The following is a 13,360-nucleotide window of genomic DNA, read 5'->3' on the forward strand; positions in this document are numbered from 1 at the left end:
GCTGCATTGAAACTAGGGGCTCTTTTCCCTTTTTAGTCATTTTACCGCCAGTTAAACATGCTGTGAATATATGTAAATGAGCTCTGTGAATATATGTAAATAAGCTCTGTGAATATATGTAAATGAGCTCGATGAACATATGTAAATAAGCTCTGTGAATGTATGTAAATGAGCTCTGTTCTGACTGGCTGGGAGAAAGAGAAGTTGATCATGTAAATTAGGACTGATATTGGTACACAAAACCACAAGCATAACCATAACCTTAGTGTGTCTGTGAATAAATTAAAATATTAAATGAAATATGAATAAATTACATAAATGTGAGACAAATGTAGCACATTAGCCCTTTAATAAGTACGCCGCCCTGCTGGTGACATCCTGTATAAATGGAAATAATGCGTTAGTAAGACGTGGGATAAGATAATTAAGTCGTGGCCACGACTTAGTGATCTCGTTCCCATGGCCACGACTTAACTGCCTCATTCCCATGCCTTACTAAGTTGTGGCCATGCCAATATTAACACGTGGGAACGAGATCCTAATGCATACGCATTATTTTTATTTACTAACTAATTTATTTAATAAGACCCCCTCAACACCCAAAGACCACCCGCCCCCACACCCAACCTTTGTTATTAGTGTAAGTGCTACAAAATACCTCTGGAGATCCTCCAATGGAGCAAAGCATCTCTATTACAGTTGTGTCTGAGCTTTACTCCAGTCCAGCCGACGCTTGGCACTGTGCATAGTGACCTTAGTCTTCTGTGCAGCTGCTCAGCCGTTGAAGCCCATGAAGCTCCTGGCGCTCAGTTCTGTGCTGACGTTGCTTCCAGAGGCAGTTTGGAGCTCTGTAGTGAGAGAAGAAACAAAGGATAGGGAATTCTTACTTATTATGGGCCTCATTCTCCCAAATCGTCCTAAGTCTGTTCTTAAGTGTGTTCTTGAGAAAGGTCCTAAGAAAAAGTCTACGTCTGGTCCATGATGTGTTCTTGAAGCGTAGAACTGTTCTCACCTTTGTGCTCTTGAGTCTGTGTAGATTCTGTTCTTACCTAAGAACAAATCCCAGATAAGAAAACACTGGTGAGTCAGAAAGTTCGTGAAAACGGCGGTCTAGTCATAGATATACAGACCTAGATGCCGCGTTGGGTCCAGCCAGGCACGTCAACGGCGCCGCCATTTTGGGGCGGTCAGCATCGCTGCTGGACTGCATTCAGTACCATTACAGAGAGGCAGTTTAAGAAAGATACTGTCCAAAATTACACTATTTCAATAATATTACACTCAGAAAGAGGGACAGGATTATATAACGGAGGGAACGCAGTGATCCACACTCATGTCTGTGTGATGTTTGTGGTTGGTGAAGCTCAGAGAACCTGTTGATGTGATTGTTTTTCCTCTGGTTTTATATTAAGCTCATTTCATTTAATAGTCTATTCAGGATCTTAACTTTATGTAGTAGTTATTTATTTACAATGATGGTTAATGTGCTGTAGCAGTAAGTTATAGCATTAATCCGTGTAGATATTCATAATAGATTAATGTTAGAACCTTCTGACACGAACCTGAAGTCAGATTCGTATTCGCCAGCTTCCTGTTCGAATTTTCCCGTTCCACCTTAAATGGTGCTGAGGCGCCAGAATGCAGCTGCTGCGCCGTTTAAGGTGGAACGGGTAATTCGGATAAAAAATCGGGCTAAAAGGAAGACAAATCTAGCTTCATCGAAAGTTCTAGATAAGTTACAAAATTTGAACGAAGAGAACGATGACGATGATCTTTTCATCTGACAGATGATTAATCGGGTGGATTAACGTCATCCATGAACGATTCTTCCAGAAAAGGAGGCAGAAAAGAGCAGGCTGTGTCCCAAACGGCTCCAGGCTCCCTGTGTAGCGCATGTTAAACTAGGGCACCTCCACCGAAATAGTGAATTATATGTCAGTAAGAAGCCGTGCAGCCTGTGGCTGAATCCCAAATGACCCTCTATTATACACACAGCGCCCTGTTTGGGTGTAGAAGATGTTAGTATATGAGCTACGTAGTGCACTAGATAGGGAGGAGGGAGCGATTTGAGACGGAGCTAAACAGAGAATCACTCGTTCGTCCCACTGAAACTCTCACCAGTAAACACGAATAAACACCAGTAAACACCAATAAACAGCAACAAACATCACCAAATGTCTCAGAAACGGCCATTTTCTAACAGTTTTTAAAGTTTACAGGGTAAAATATACAACAGATCCAAAAGACTGAGACCACATGCAGCTGGAGTGAACACTGCCATTACAGCAAAAGGGAAACACCACCAAATACTAAGAAATTCTGAAATTCATGTTCAAATGTGGTCAAATTCTTTTTCTCAGTGTTTTAAACTTTGTATTAAACTAAACAGAAAAGCAATATATATATATATATATATATTTTGCTTTTCTCTTTAGTTTACATACATAATATATACATATACAATACATATATATATATATATATATATGTGTGTGTGTGTGTGTGTGTGTGTGTATACGTGTGTATGTGCGTGTACATATAAGGGTGCCAGGAAGTCTGGTTGCCATTGATACCGAGCGACGCCTGTGACGTCACAAAGAGCCGGGGCCTCCCTATAAATAGCCGACGTTTCCAGCGTCGTGCTCAGTCGGTTAGTTGAGCGTGTAATGACCGGATGTGCGATGTTTCTCTAGAACCTGAACATCACTTTCATGTAGAACAGCGTGGAACCAACACAATCAGATAAAACGTGAGTACAGCTTTAATCATATTTACAGAAGGAAGGATGGAAGATAATAAAATCAAAACAAACAACAACGAAAAAGAGGAAAAAAGAACCAGAATAGAGAAAAAGAACCAGAATAGAGATACAGAACCCGAGTAAAGGATTATAATAGAGATGAACTCTCAGTGAAAGGTAACCAGAAGTGAAGTCATTGACTGTGTAGATGTGGATTTTGGTTTAACAATAAGAAGAAATGTGGGTTCTTCACATAGAACCATTTGAACACCTAAATACATTTGACCAAATGTTATTTTTATGGGTGTAAATTCTAATTATGCTACAGTTTATTACGCTGGTTATTATAATCTTATACAATCTATATATTATTATTATTATTATTATTATTATTATTATGGATAATCTCTAAAATTATATATATATATATATATATATATATATATATATATATACATACATACATACTGAGCGACGTATGTGACGTCATAAAGAGGCGGGGCCTCCCTATAAATAGCCGACGTTTCCAGCGTCCTGCTCAGTCTGTTAGTTGAGCGTGTAATGACGGTATGTGCGATGTTTCTCTAGAACCTGAACATCATTTTCATGTAGAACAGCGTGGAACCAACACAATCAGATAAAACGTGAGTACAGTTTTAATCATATTTACAGAAAGAAGGATGGAAGATAATAAAATCAAAACAAACAACAACGAAAAAGAGGAAAAAAGAACCAGAATAGAGAAAAAGAACCAGAATAGAGAAAAAGAACCAGAACAGAGAAAAAGAACCAGAATAGAGAAAAAGAACCAGAACAGAGAAAAAGAACCAGAGTAAATGATTATAATTGAGATGAAGAATTATAATGGAGTGTTTATGGGTGTAAATTCTAATTATGTCACAGTTTATTATGCTGGTTTTCATATTCTTTCTCATATAATCCATATTATTATTATTGTTATTATTATTGTTGTTGTTGCTGTTGTTGATATCATTGTTATTATTATTATTATTGTTGTTCATATTATAATTATTATTATTATTATCATTATTAGGCCTTGTATTTTTATTATTAACATATATAATCTCCATGATGGTGAACTTCATGGTGAACTGTTAAAGATGGTTCTAAAGATAAAAGGGTTCCTCTATCAGTCTCAGAACCTTTGTTGCTGCTAAATGTCTGTCTATTTCTATGATGTGTGTCAGTAGCTACACTGACTGTTGCACAAACAGGATTTTTGCAGTAATTTTGTTTATTTATTTGTAGTTGATGTTATTATGCAGGATTGTTCACACAGTAATGCATTAATAATGAAGTAATTGCTGAAGTGCTGTACCGCACACATTGCTAATAGCGCCCCCTTGTGGAGGACATTACTTTGTCAGCAGGAGAAAAACGCATGAGCTTCTGTGTCGTATCAGAACAAAAGGCTGCTGTGGGATGAAGGCGGTAACGCTGTGTGACGCTGTGGTCTGGTAGGCTTAGCTGTGTTTCTTTCTCTGATTTCTGGCGTTTTGTGTTTTAAACTCTCAGGACAGTCTAACATGGCGGGAGAAGAGCTTCGTAACTCAGCAGCGGGTTCTCTCTCGGAACCTGATGACTCGGCGTCGTCTTTGGACATCTCCTGTTTCCTGCAGAGCCTGACTGATCGGTATGTACTCAGACGTGAGTGGTCCAGCCAGGATTTACTCTACATATAAATACTCTAAATATAAAATATTTATACATATCATGTATAAAAATATACAAATATATACACATTATACAATATAGATGCAGCTATCATCATCATATCAGTGTCATTACTATGTATATACAATAAAATACCTGTATGGAGGCTATTATGGCTGATGTTCCATTACGGCCGGGGTGCTGATGGGCTAGCTTTCAAATTATTAATATCACAGTAACAACGCTGAATCCTGATTGGTTAATCCTGAATCTGTAGCAGCTGGTAGCCAATAAAGTGTGATTAAACAAGATAACAGACACAACGCTTCTCTAAGAAAAGGGGTGGTTCAGTATGCAGAACTCATCAATGATGAATTTGTTGACCTTTATGATCATTTTGGCACAACAGTCACCGTCTCTGTTACATTAGCACTAAAATGGCTTTTCTGCATTTTTTTAATCTTTCAGGCAATTACAAGTGATGCAGCGTGGAATGAGTGTTGAGGTGAGTTTTGTAAATTCAAAATATTTAATTTATATATTTATTTCAATATCATTAATGTGAAATTAAAGCAGATGAACCCTGTAAAACAATACTAGTGATGACTAAGACCTGTCAATGTTTTTTTGATTGTAGCTCACAATGGACGAAATCGCCCACATGATCAGGAACGTTGAGAAGATTGTGTCCACGATTTCACAGAAAACCATCGTTCCGAAGCTTAGAGAAGTTTTCGATGTGGATCCTAGGTCGCTTTTCCTTGCAAGCCGAGGATCCTCACGCCAGTCCTTGCAATCGGTCACCAAAGATGTTGCGAAAGCCCTCGTGAAGACCATCTGTGACTCTATGGATGAAAAGGAGGATTCTCAGATGCTCGAGCTTCTTAGCGACGTGACGGAAAAGATTGAGCTCCTGGAATCCACACATGGGTCAGCTGAGCTCCTTCATTCCTCACTGCCCGTTGAACCCAGCACAGAGAAACTCAACGAACTGACGTCTGAAGAACAGGAACAACTTAAGCAATGCGCTAATGAGGCCACACTTGAGATCTACTCCATCTATCAAGCTGAAAAACTGAGGAGGGGAAGCGAGACAGATCTGTCTGTTTCTCCCAAGATGTCTGTCACTGTTAGGGATTTGGTTGATTGTCTTCTGTCAGAGCTGGATGACATGAAAACGTCGTCTCAGAGCTCATCAATCAGTGACAATATCAGCTCTGATTCAGCCTCTAGTGAAAGTGATAGCTTGGCTGGTAAAGCACTTAAAAGGACCCGGAGTATTCTTAGAATTCCCAGCCTTGTAAAATTGTCCAGTATGACTCTCAAGATGGAGAACCAAGAGAAACCCGTGCCTGGTGCGACAGCGGACATGAACAAAGTTGAAACTTCCATTCCTGGACAGACTCTGAGGAACGCGTCCCCGTATGCACAAATCTTTGTGGACGAGCTGTTATCCCAGATGGAGTTGTTTACAAAGTCTGAGGTATCGGAGAACGGCCAGTCAGAACTTAGACAATGTTCCTCTGACACTTCTGTGACAGCTGAGCTGCTTGTAGACCGTATACTGGCTTACATGCAGGAGGTCTCAGCTTCACACATTGGAGATTCCATACCTGTCGTTCCTCTGGATTTTCAGATACCGTCTGTCCTCCAAAGCTTCCAGAAGATCCAGAGTGAGGACACTCGAACCAGGGCAACTCAGAAGGTGAGTGAAATCTTACTGAAGTCTTCACAGAGCTTCACAGCAAGTTCGCTCCATTCACTGAGGGCTGACACCAGCCAGACACATTCCAGCGTGTCTCAAAACGTTGAACCAACCCTGTCTAAATGCTCGGCCACGACATCGGCTCTCGTCGATTCGGTTACTGATGGAATCTGGGAACGACTGCATTCTAGTACGTCATCTGAAGGATCAAAAGAGACACAGTCTGAACATTTGGATGGGAAGAAATCAGGTTCTGATGTGTCTGAGGAGAATCTCTGGTCCAGTGCGAATACTATTTACCGCAGTACGATGAGCCAGCTCAGGGACTTTTCTGCAACATATCAGCAGAAATCAGCTCCAGAGATCGATGTGGGGAAAACTGTTGACCCAATGCTTCTGGCCATCAAAGGCCAACTTGCTTTGTCAACGGATGAACACAGTTCAGAGAAACCGCAGCTGACATGTAATCTGATTAGGTCCGTGGACAAACGTCCCTTAGATCCAGACAGATCTTGTCACCTCGTGTCACCTGAACACACGGTTTCACTTCCTGGGACCCCTACTCCTTCTGTGTCATCTAAGGGTGAGGGTAAGAAATCACACCTTCTAAGATCATCAGTGAGGATTACAGACAAACAAGAAGGACCCAAAAGCAGAGAGAGGGTTTCGATCTCCACTTTAGTGGACACCATGATGACCTCCCTGGGTTTACAGGGCTCAGGTCAGATCTCTCTTAAGGAGTTGTCTGCAGCGACCAAAAGAGTGGATGACCTGTTTTCGACCACAGCCACTCAGGATCTCGCTGAAATGGTCCAGCTCAGCCTGACGGACAGATTGCGCTACCTGAACATCTTGAACCCTGATCTTCATCAATACTTCGCTATAGAACTTCTCGACGAATTTGCACATGAGTCAGCGAAACGTTTGCTCATGTCCTGCATCACCCCTCGAACAGCTTCTGACTCCACTGAAGATATTCCAAGTCTGGTGATGCCCTTCACAGTCACGCCTGAGAGTTTTGAGATCTTGAGACCCCCATCTGAGGTGTATGCTGACACGATAGATCTGTTCTCCAAAGTGATTGTGAAGAACGTAATGGACAAAATGTCAGCACCATCTGATCATGAGGAGGATGCTGTGGTTTCAAAGGCTGAAGAAACACCTGACACTGATTTACGCAGCTCTGAAAAACTGAATCCGTCTCCTCCAACCATTTCCGTGGCTGCTCTCCATCACTGCATATGTGTAATATTACACAAAGTCCAGGAGATGTCCTCCACTGGGGTCCATGGATATCCCCTCTTGATTGATGATGTCCAGGTCCAGAATGTGACCGACACTGTCAAGGGAATTCTGGCCCTTTTCACTGCGGTCTCAGTAGAAGATGGAGAACATGCTCTCAAAGAGCTTCACCACTCCATCATTGATGCCGTATATGCAGAACTTCTTCAGAGAAGTCGTTCTGAAAGAGAGCTGATTGAGGGTGTAAGAGCCCAGAGTCAGCTGTTGACGGGATCTCTGGCGGTGTCCATCGTCAGGGCAATTAAGAACGCAGATCCTAAAGACTTGTACTGTCCTCTATCAGTTCAGTCTGGTTCCTGTCCCTTAGTCTCCAGCCAGATCACTGATGACGTGCTGTTAGCAAGCAAAGTTTTGCTTAAGTCCGACAGAGAGGATCATGCAAGCCTGGTGACTCTGCTGGTTCTTCGGGTTCTGGCGCAGTTGGCAGCATCTTCATCTGACCTGAGAAAAGTAACGAGCTCCAACGATCCTAAAGAACTAATTGAGAGAATTCTCCTAGATTTCTCTACATCATCTGGTCCTGCAAAGCTAGATGGAGTTCTAAGTGGTACGTTTGCTGAGCTCCTTCAAAGGTTTGGTGAGAAAGGTCCCTTGCACAAGATCTTGAATTCTCAAGACTCTACGTTTGATGAGGCCCTGGTTACTGCTTTACGGAAGCATCTAGATCCAGAAGCTCGAACTGCATGTCCTGAAACAGAGGGGGCGAAAAATGTAAACATGAAGAAGCGAAAGAGCATCTTCTTCCATCTGAAGATGCCAAAAATCAACATCTTCAAAAAGGTAAAGTAATTTTTAAGTAGTTTTAATCTTGTGCTGTTTTATTCCAGTAACAATATAGTAATAACTTACTTATATTCATTATTAGTATTAATACACTGAAATGAGGTAAGACTTCCATGATTATGAGGTTGATGATATGTTCAATGTTTCACATCACAGAGATCCAAAAAGGACAATAATGCTGGATCTTCAGATCAGAGTCGCTGCACTGCTGATATGAGTAAGTTTACACTGTTAAGTTTGTATGTAGTTTAAATTTAATGATGTGCAAAAAGGTTGAGATGAATGTCAATATAACTTTAAAAGCAGGTATTACATATTTAATAAAACAGCCATTTCAGTTGTTGGGTTTGCAAACACTGAATGTGAGATTTTCTTTCTGCAGGTGGATCCAACAGTGCGACTCCCAAAAAGAAGCCTTGGAGAACTTCCATCTTCACCAGGATGATCTCCTACTTTAGGAAACAAGCTGCCTCATTCCCTCTTTGTTTATCTGCTCCATCATCATAATCATAACCTCTCTCGATGCTCCCGTTAGGCTGAATCCTGCCAGAAAACAAAATCACTCATTATAGTTATCCTGATGCCACCCAGGTTCACTCTCTCACCAAATGACTGTGGTCCCATAGACACTGTGTGTCGGTGCTCAGAGCAAATCCGGAGTCGACCAGAGGAGGATGGGTTCCCCTTTTGAGTCTTGGTTCCTCTCAAGGTTTCTTCCTCTTGCTCTTAGGGAGTTTTTCCTTGCCACTGTCCCTCTCTGCTTGCTCATTTGGGGCTCAGACCTGGATTTTCTCTAAAGCTGCTTTGTGACGCTCGTTGTAAAAAGTGCTCTAGAAATTAATCTTGAACTGCATTAATGGATCTATCAACATTTTCTCCAGCTAAATAAAGACAGGAGTAATATTATTTGGCAGTGAGGAGGAAAGACTGAAAGTCAGTGAGCACTTCAGAGCTCCAAAGACTAAAGACCAAGTCAGAAACCTGGGTGTCCTAACGGATCCAAATTAAAGCTTTAATCTGGCTCAACGTGACCTGAACCACATCAGGTTTACGGGCTGAAACTGATACCAGTCCAACAGAATTCTGCCCAAAACTGACCTAAAGTGGCCCATCTTCACACAAAGTGCCAAATAAAACCTGATAGGACAGCGCCGGTTAAATTACAGAGTAACGGCAATAATATCTGCAATATCAGCCGTCCATGATTGATTTTAAATTCTGCGATAACACACTGATTCAACGAGCAATGCAGGATGTTAATCTTCACTTGTTTAATTCTAAAACCCTGTTTCTTTACACAGAACATCTTCAACATACAGTAGAAACAGTTTCAGCCAAACCAATGAAACATAAACATCCTTTTGGCTGCACTAAACCAGCTCGCCTGCTGCTTGAGGCTGGAACCAGCTGCCGGAAGATCTCAGATCTGCTACTAATTTGTCCGTCTTTAACCTCAGACTCTTCTTTTTATCTTGTGCGTCTTCCACACTTTCTGTTTAGACTTTGCACTTCTTTTCAATTTATTTTATATTTTACTTCCCCCTAAGTTTATTGTACTGTTTTTGTTTTGCTTTTGTTTATGTGAAGTACTCTGATTTGCGCTTTTATTTAATAAACTTGTAATAAATAAACATGCCATGCCTTCTGAAGTCTTCATTAAACCTGTGCATTCATAATTGTGTAACTGATTCATTATAAGATCTTTAATTAAAAGATACTGATTTTCCAGACTACTGGCTCCCAGTTTTGTTTGATGTGAGGAGAACCATGTTCATAGACCGACAGTGCTGTAATTTGAGAAGCTGGTCAGGAAAGAAGTAACTGTGAGAGAGACTGTAAGAGAGATTTAGATGCACTGCAGTTTGGTTACAGGGATAAAAGAGGGTGGAAGATGCAACAGTGGCGTCTCATCATCTTTAATATGAAGATTTGGACGACTTGTTATCTGTGTATTTGTGGAGTTTAACGTACTGGGAAAAAATAAAAACGTAAAATGTGCCATAACTTTTGCACAGGCCACATTTAATGTTTAATTTTTTCCCTAATCTGTTAAATTCGGTAAATAAACAGTAAGTTTGTATTAAAATGTGCAGAAGTGAGTCTCTGTAGAGGATGTGTTTACTTATTCACACTTAGAGAATCAACAACAGCATGGAATTTGACCAGGGGCGCCCAAACTTTCACACACAAACTGTATGTCTGCCTATTCAGCCTAAAGCAGGTTAGCTCCGCCCACTCATGCCAAAGTTATGAAGAATGCTTTCTGAATGAGGCTCAATACAGAGCAGCCAATCAGAACAGACATACACACTTAAAACAGATCAGAGGTTCTTTAGTAAAGAAAATGGTTCTATATAGAACCATGAACACTCAAATAACCCTTTGCATGATTAAAGGGTTCTCTGCATGGTCAAATTGTTCTTCAGATCGGGTTCTGCTATTGTTATGATGTCAAGTAGCAGAACCCTTTCTTGTGCTATATAGAACCATATACAACACATTCTCCATCAATCTGAGGAACCATTTCACCATGCAAAGAACCCTTTAATCATGAACTGGTTCTATAGAGCTCATTGTTCTAAATAGAACCGTTCAGAAACCTCACCATTCACACAGGAACTGAATGAGTGAAATGCAGGCGGCGCTCACGAGCAATGAAACTGTAACCCGAGCCGACCGCAGACAGCGGATCTGCGGGCTTCACGCGTACTTTTCCATTCCACCTTAAATGCCGCAGCAGTCACAGTTCAGCCTCTATGAACTGTAGAATGTAGCTGCTGCGCCATTTAAGGTGGAACGGAAGAATTCGAACAAGAAGCTGTTGAATGCGAAGTGACTTCAGCTTTGCGACTTTTTAGTGTTTGTCAGTTTCTCGCTGCAGATTAAACGTATCAGGAAATTAGAAATTAGAAATATGATTATAAACGTAAATAAGTCCATTCATCTCCAAATTAACTATGTTCATCTTAAATCTCTCTCTTTGCTGTTTCGTTAGCTACTAGCTAGGCGAGATTGTTGTCTGTGTTGCTATGGTGACCAGCAGTCTGCGCTGATCTTCAGGGTTAAAGGGTGAATTAGCAGTTCCACATTAACTCCAGAGTTTAAGACCATTTACTGTTAAACTGTGTTGAACGATCAGCAGAGCTTTATTTTACTGTAAAGGAGGATTATTTTATTTTTACCTAATAATCTGATTCTGCTGTGGAGCCACAACAGGGCAGTAAAAGAACAGCATGCAACTTCAAAGATAGACACTAGACACTTTAATGTCACAATAATAGCACTTACAGTTGTCTAGGGCAGCTCTAGCAGGGCGGAGCTTTCCCAAACTGGCTTGTGGCAAAGGTGGCATCCTATGACGGTGGCATGTTTAGTCACTGAGCTCTTCAGTGCGACCCTACTGGCAGTGTTTGTCTGTCGATACTGCAAGGCTATGTGCTTGATTTTATCCACCTGTTAACAGTGGATCTGGCTCAAACACCTGAACTCAGTAATTAGGAGTGTCCACATACCCACAGTAAGTCACTGTGGGTGATTGGTGCTCTTGAGCTGGAGCGTCTGCTCAAGGAAGCACAAAGGAAGTGCAATTATATTCGTAATGAGTGTTCAGTGCAGATAATACGGACAGTATCTGCTGGAGTGATGTTCACTGCTGTTCTCTCTCGGGCCGCCAGTATTCTCCAGAGCGAGTGCGCTAGCAACCTGACGCTCAGCTTAGTTTGGTTACAGCTGCTCTAGCAACACTGTCTCTGCATATACCTGAGAGAGAGAGAGAGAGAGAGAGAGAGAGAGAGAGAGAGAGAGAGAGAGAGAGAGACATTATCTCATTAGATACACATTCTGAAATGCGGATCTGAGCTACATTCTCACAGTTCATTATTTCATTGAGGTGCGTTGATAAAATCAACACGTAATTAATGAAAACAAGAAAAGGACGATGGATTTGCGCTCAACTCCTTGGGCGCCGGCGGTGAGTTTTCCCTCAGCTCTTCTGAGATTTACACTCATCACAAAAACATCATTATGCTTCAGAGGAGTTGATCATTAGAGGAGAGCTCCACTCATTTTCTAAATTTTCTGCATAATTAAGTGGTTAAGATGTAATCAGAGTGGTTCAGAGTGGTTTGGTGTGAAACGCTCCGTTCTAGATAAACTTACCGAGTCAGAACTGTTCACAGTGGTGGTGATAGGAACCAGACGTCCCCCTCTAAAAGCTCCCTCACAGAAAGTTCCTACATGAAATGGTTATGAATTCACTGCCTGATGACTGAGACACTGTTTTATGATAGTTTTTGTCTAAAATGTATTTTTTTTTGGGTAGAGAGGTATAGTCGTGTAGGTTCAGTGGTGGTTTGGGGCAGTAAATAAAACGGCTATGTTTACGTTTGCAGAAATTTTGAAAAAATTGGTGGGATTTCCCTTTAAATTTAAAGAGCTCATATTAAAATATTATATTAACATAGTAATGTGCAACAATGCAGTGTTTTATGGATTCATCTACAGATACAAAGTGGAGTTAGAGGTGTGTTAGTGTGTATGTTTTCTATATTTCTACATTTCTGTTCAGTGTTTTCCATGTTTCTCCTGCTATTGTTAAAGGGGAATTCCATCAAATTTTCAAAATTTCTGCAGAAGTCATTCAGAGTGGTTTGGTGTGAAATGGTTCAGATGTCTTTACAGTGGTGGTGATAGGAACCAGGGGTCGCCATGACTACAACACAGATATAGACATTTTATTTACTATCCAGAACCACCAGTGAACCTACACGAGTCTTCTGAGTTTATATGGAATGTTGATGATGGAAAATAGTGGAAAATCTGAAATAAGTTTTCTTTGGGGACTATTTTGCCTCAAGGCACTCTGCATGTATCCCTCCACCATGAATGGAGTTTAAGTTCTCTAAACTATCATAAAACAGTGTCTCAGTCATCAGGCAGTGAATTCATAACCATTTCATGTAGTAACTTTCTGTGAGGGAGCTTTTAGAGGTGGACGTCTGGTTCCTATCACCACCACTGTGAACAGTTCTGACTCGGTAAGTTTCTCTAGAACGGAGCGTTTCACACCAAACCACTCTGAACCACTCTGAACCACTGTTTACATCTTAACCATTAAATAATGCAGAAATTTGAAAATATTGGTGGAATTCCCCTTT

This window comes from Colossoma macropomum, unplaced genomic scaffold (genome assembly GCF_904425465.1).
Source record: "Colossoma macropomum unplaced genomic scaffold, Colossoma_macropomum, whole genome shotgun sequence".
NCBI lineage: Eukaryota > Metazoa > Chordata > Actinopteri > Characiformes > Serrasalmidae > Colossoma > Colossoma macropomum.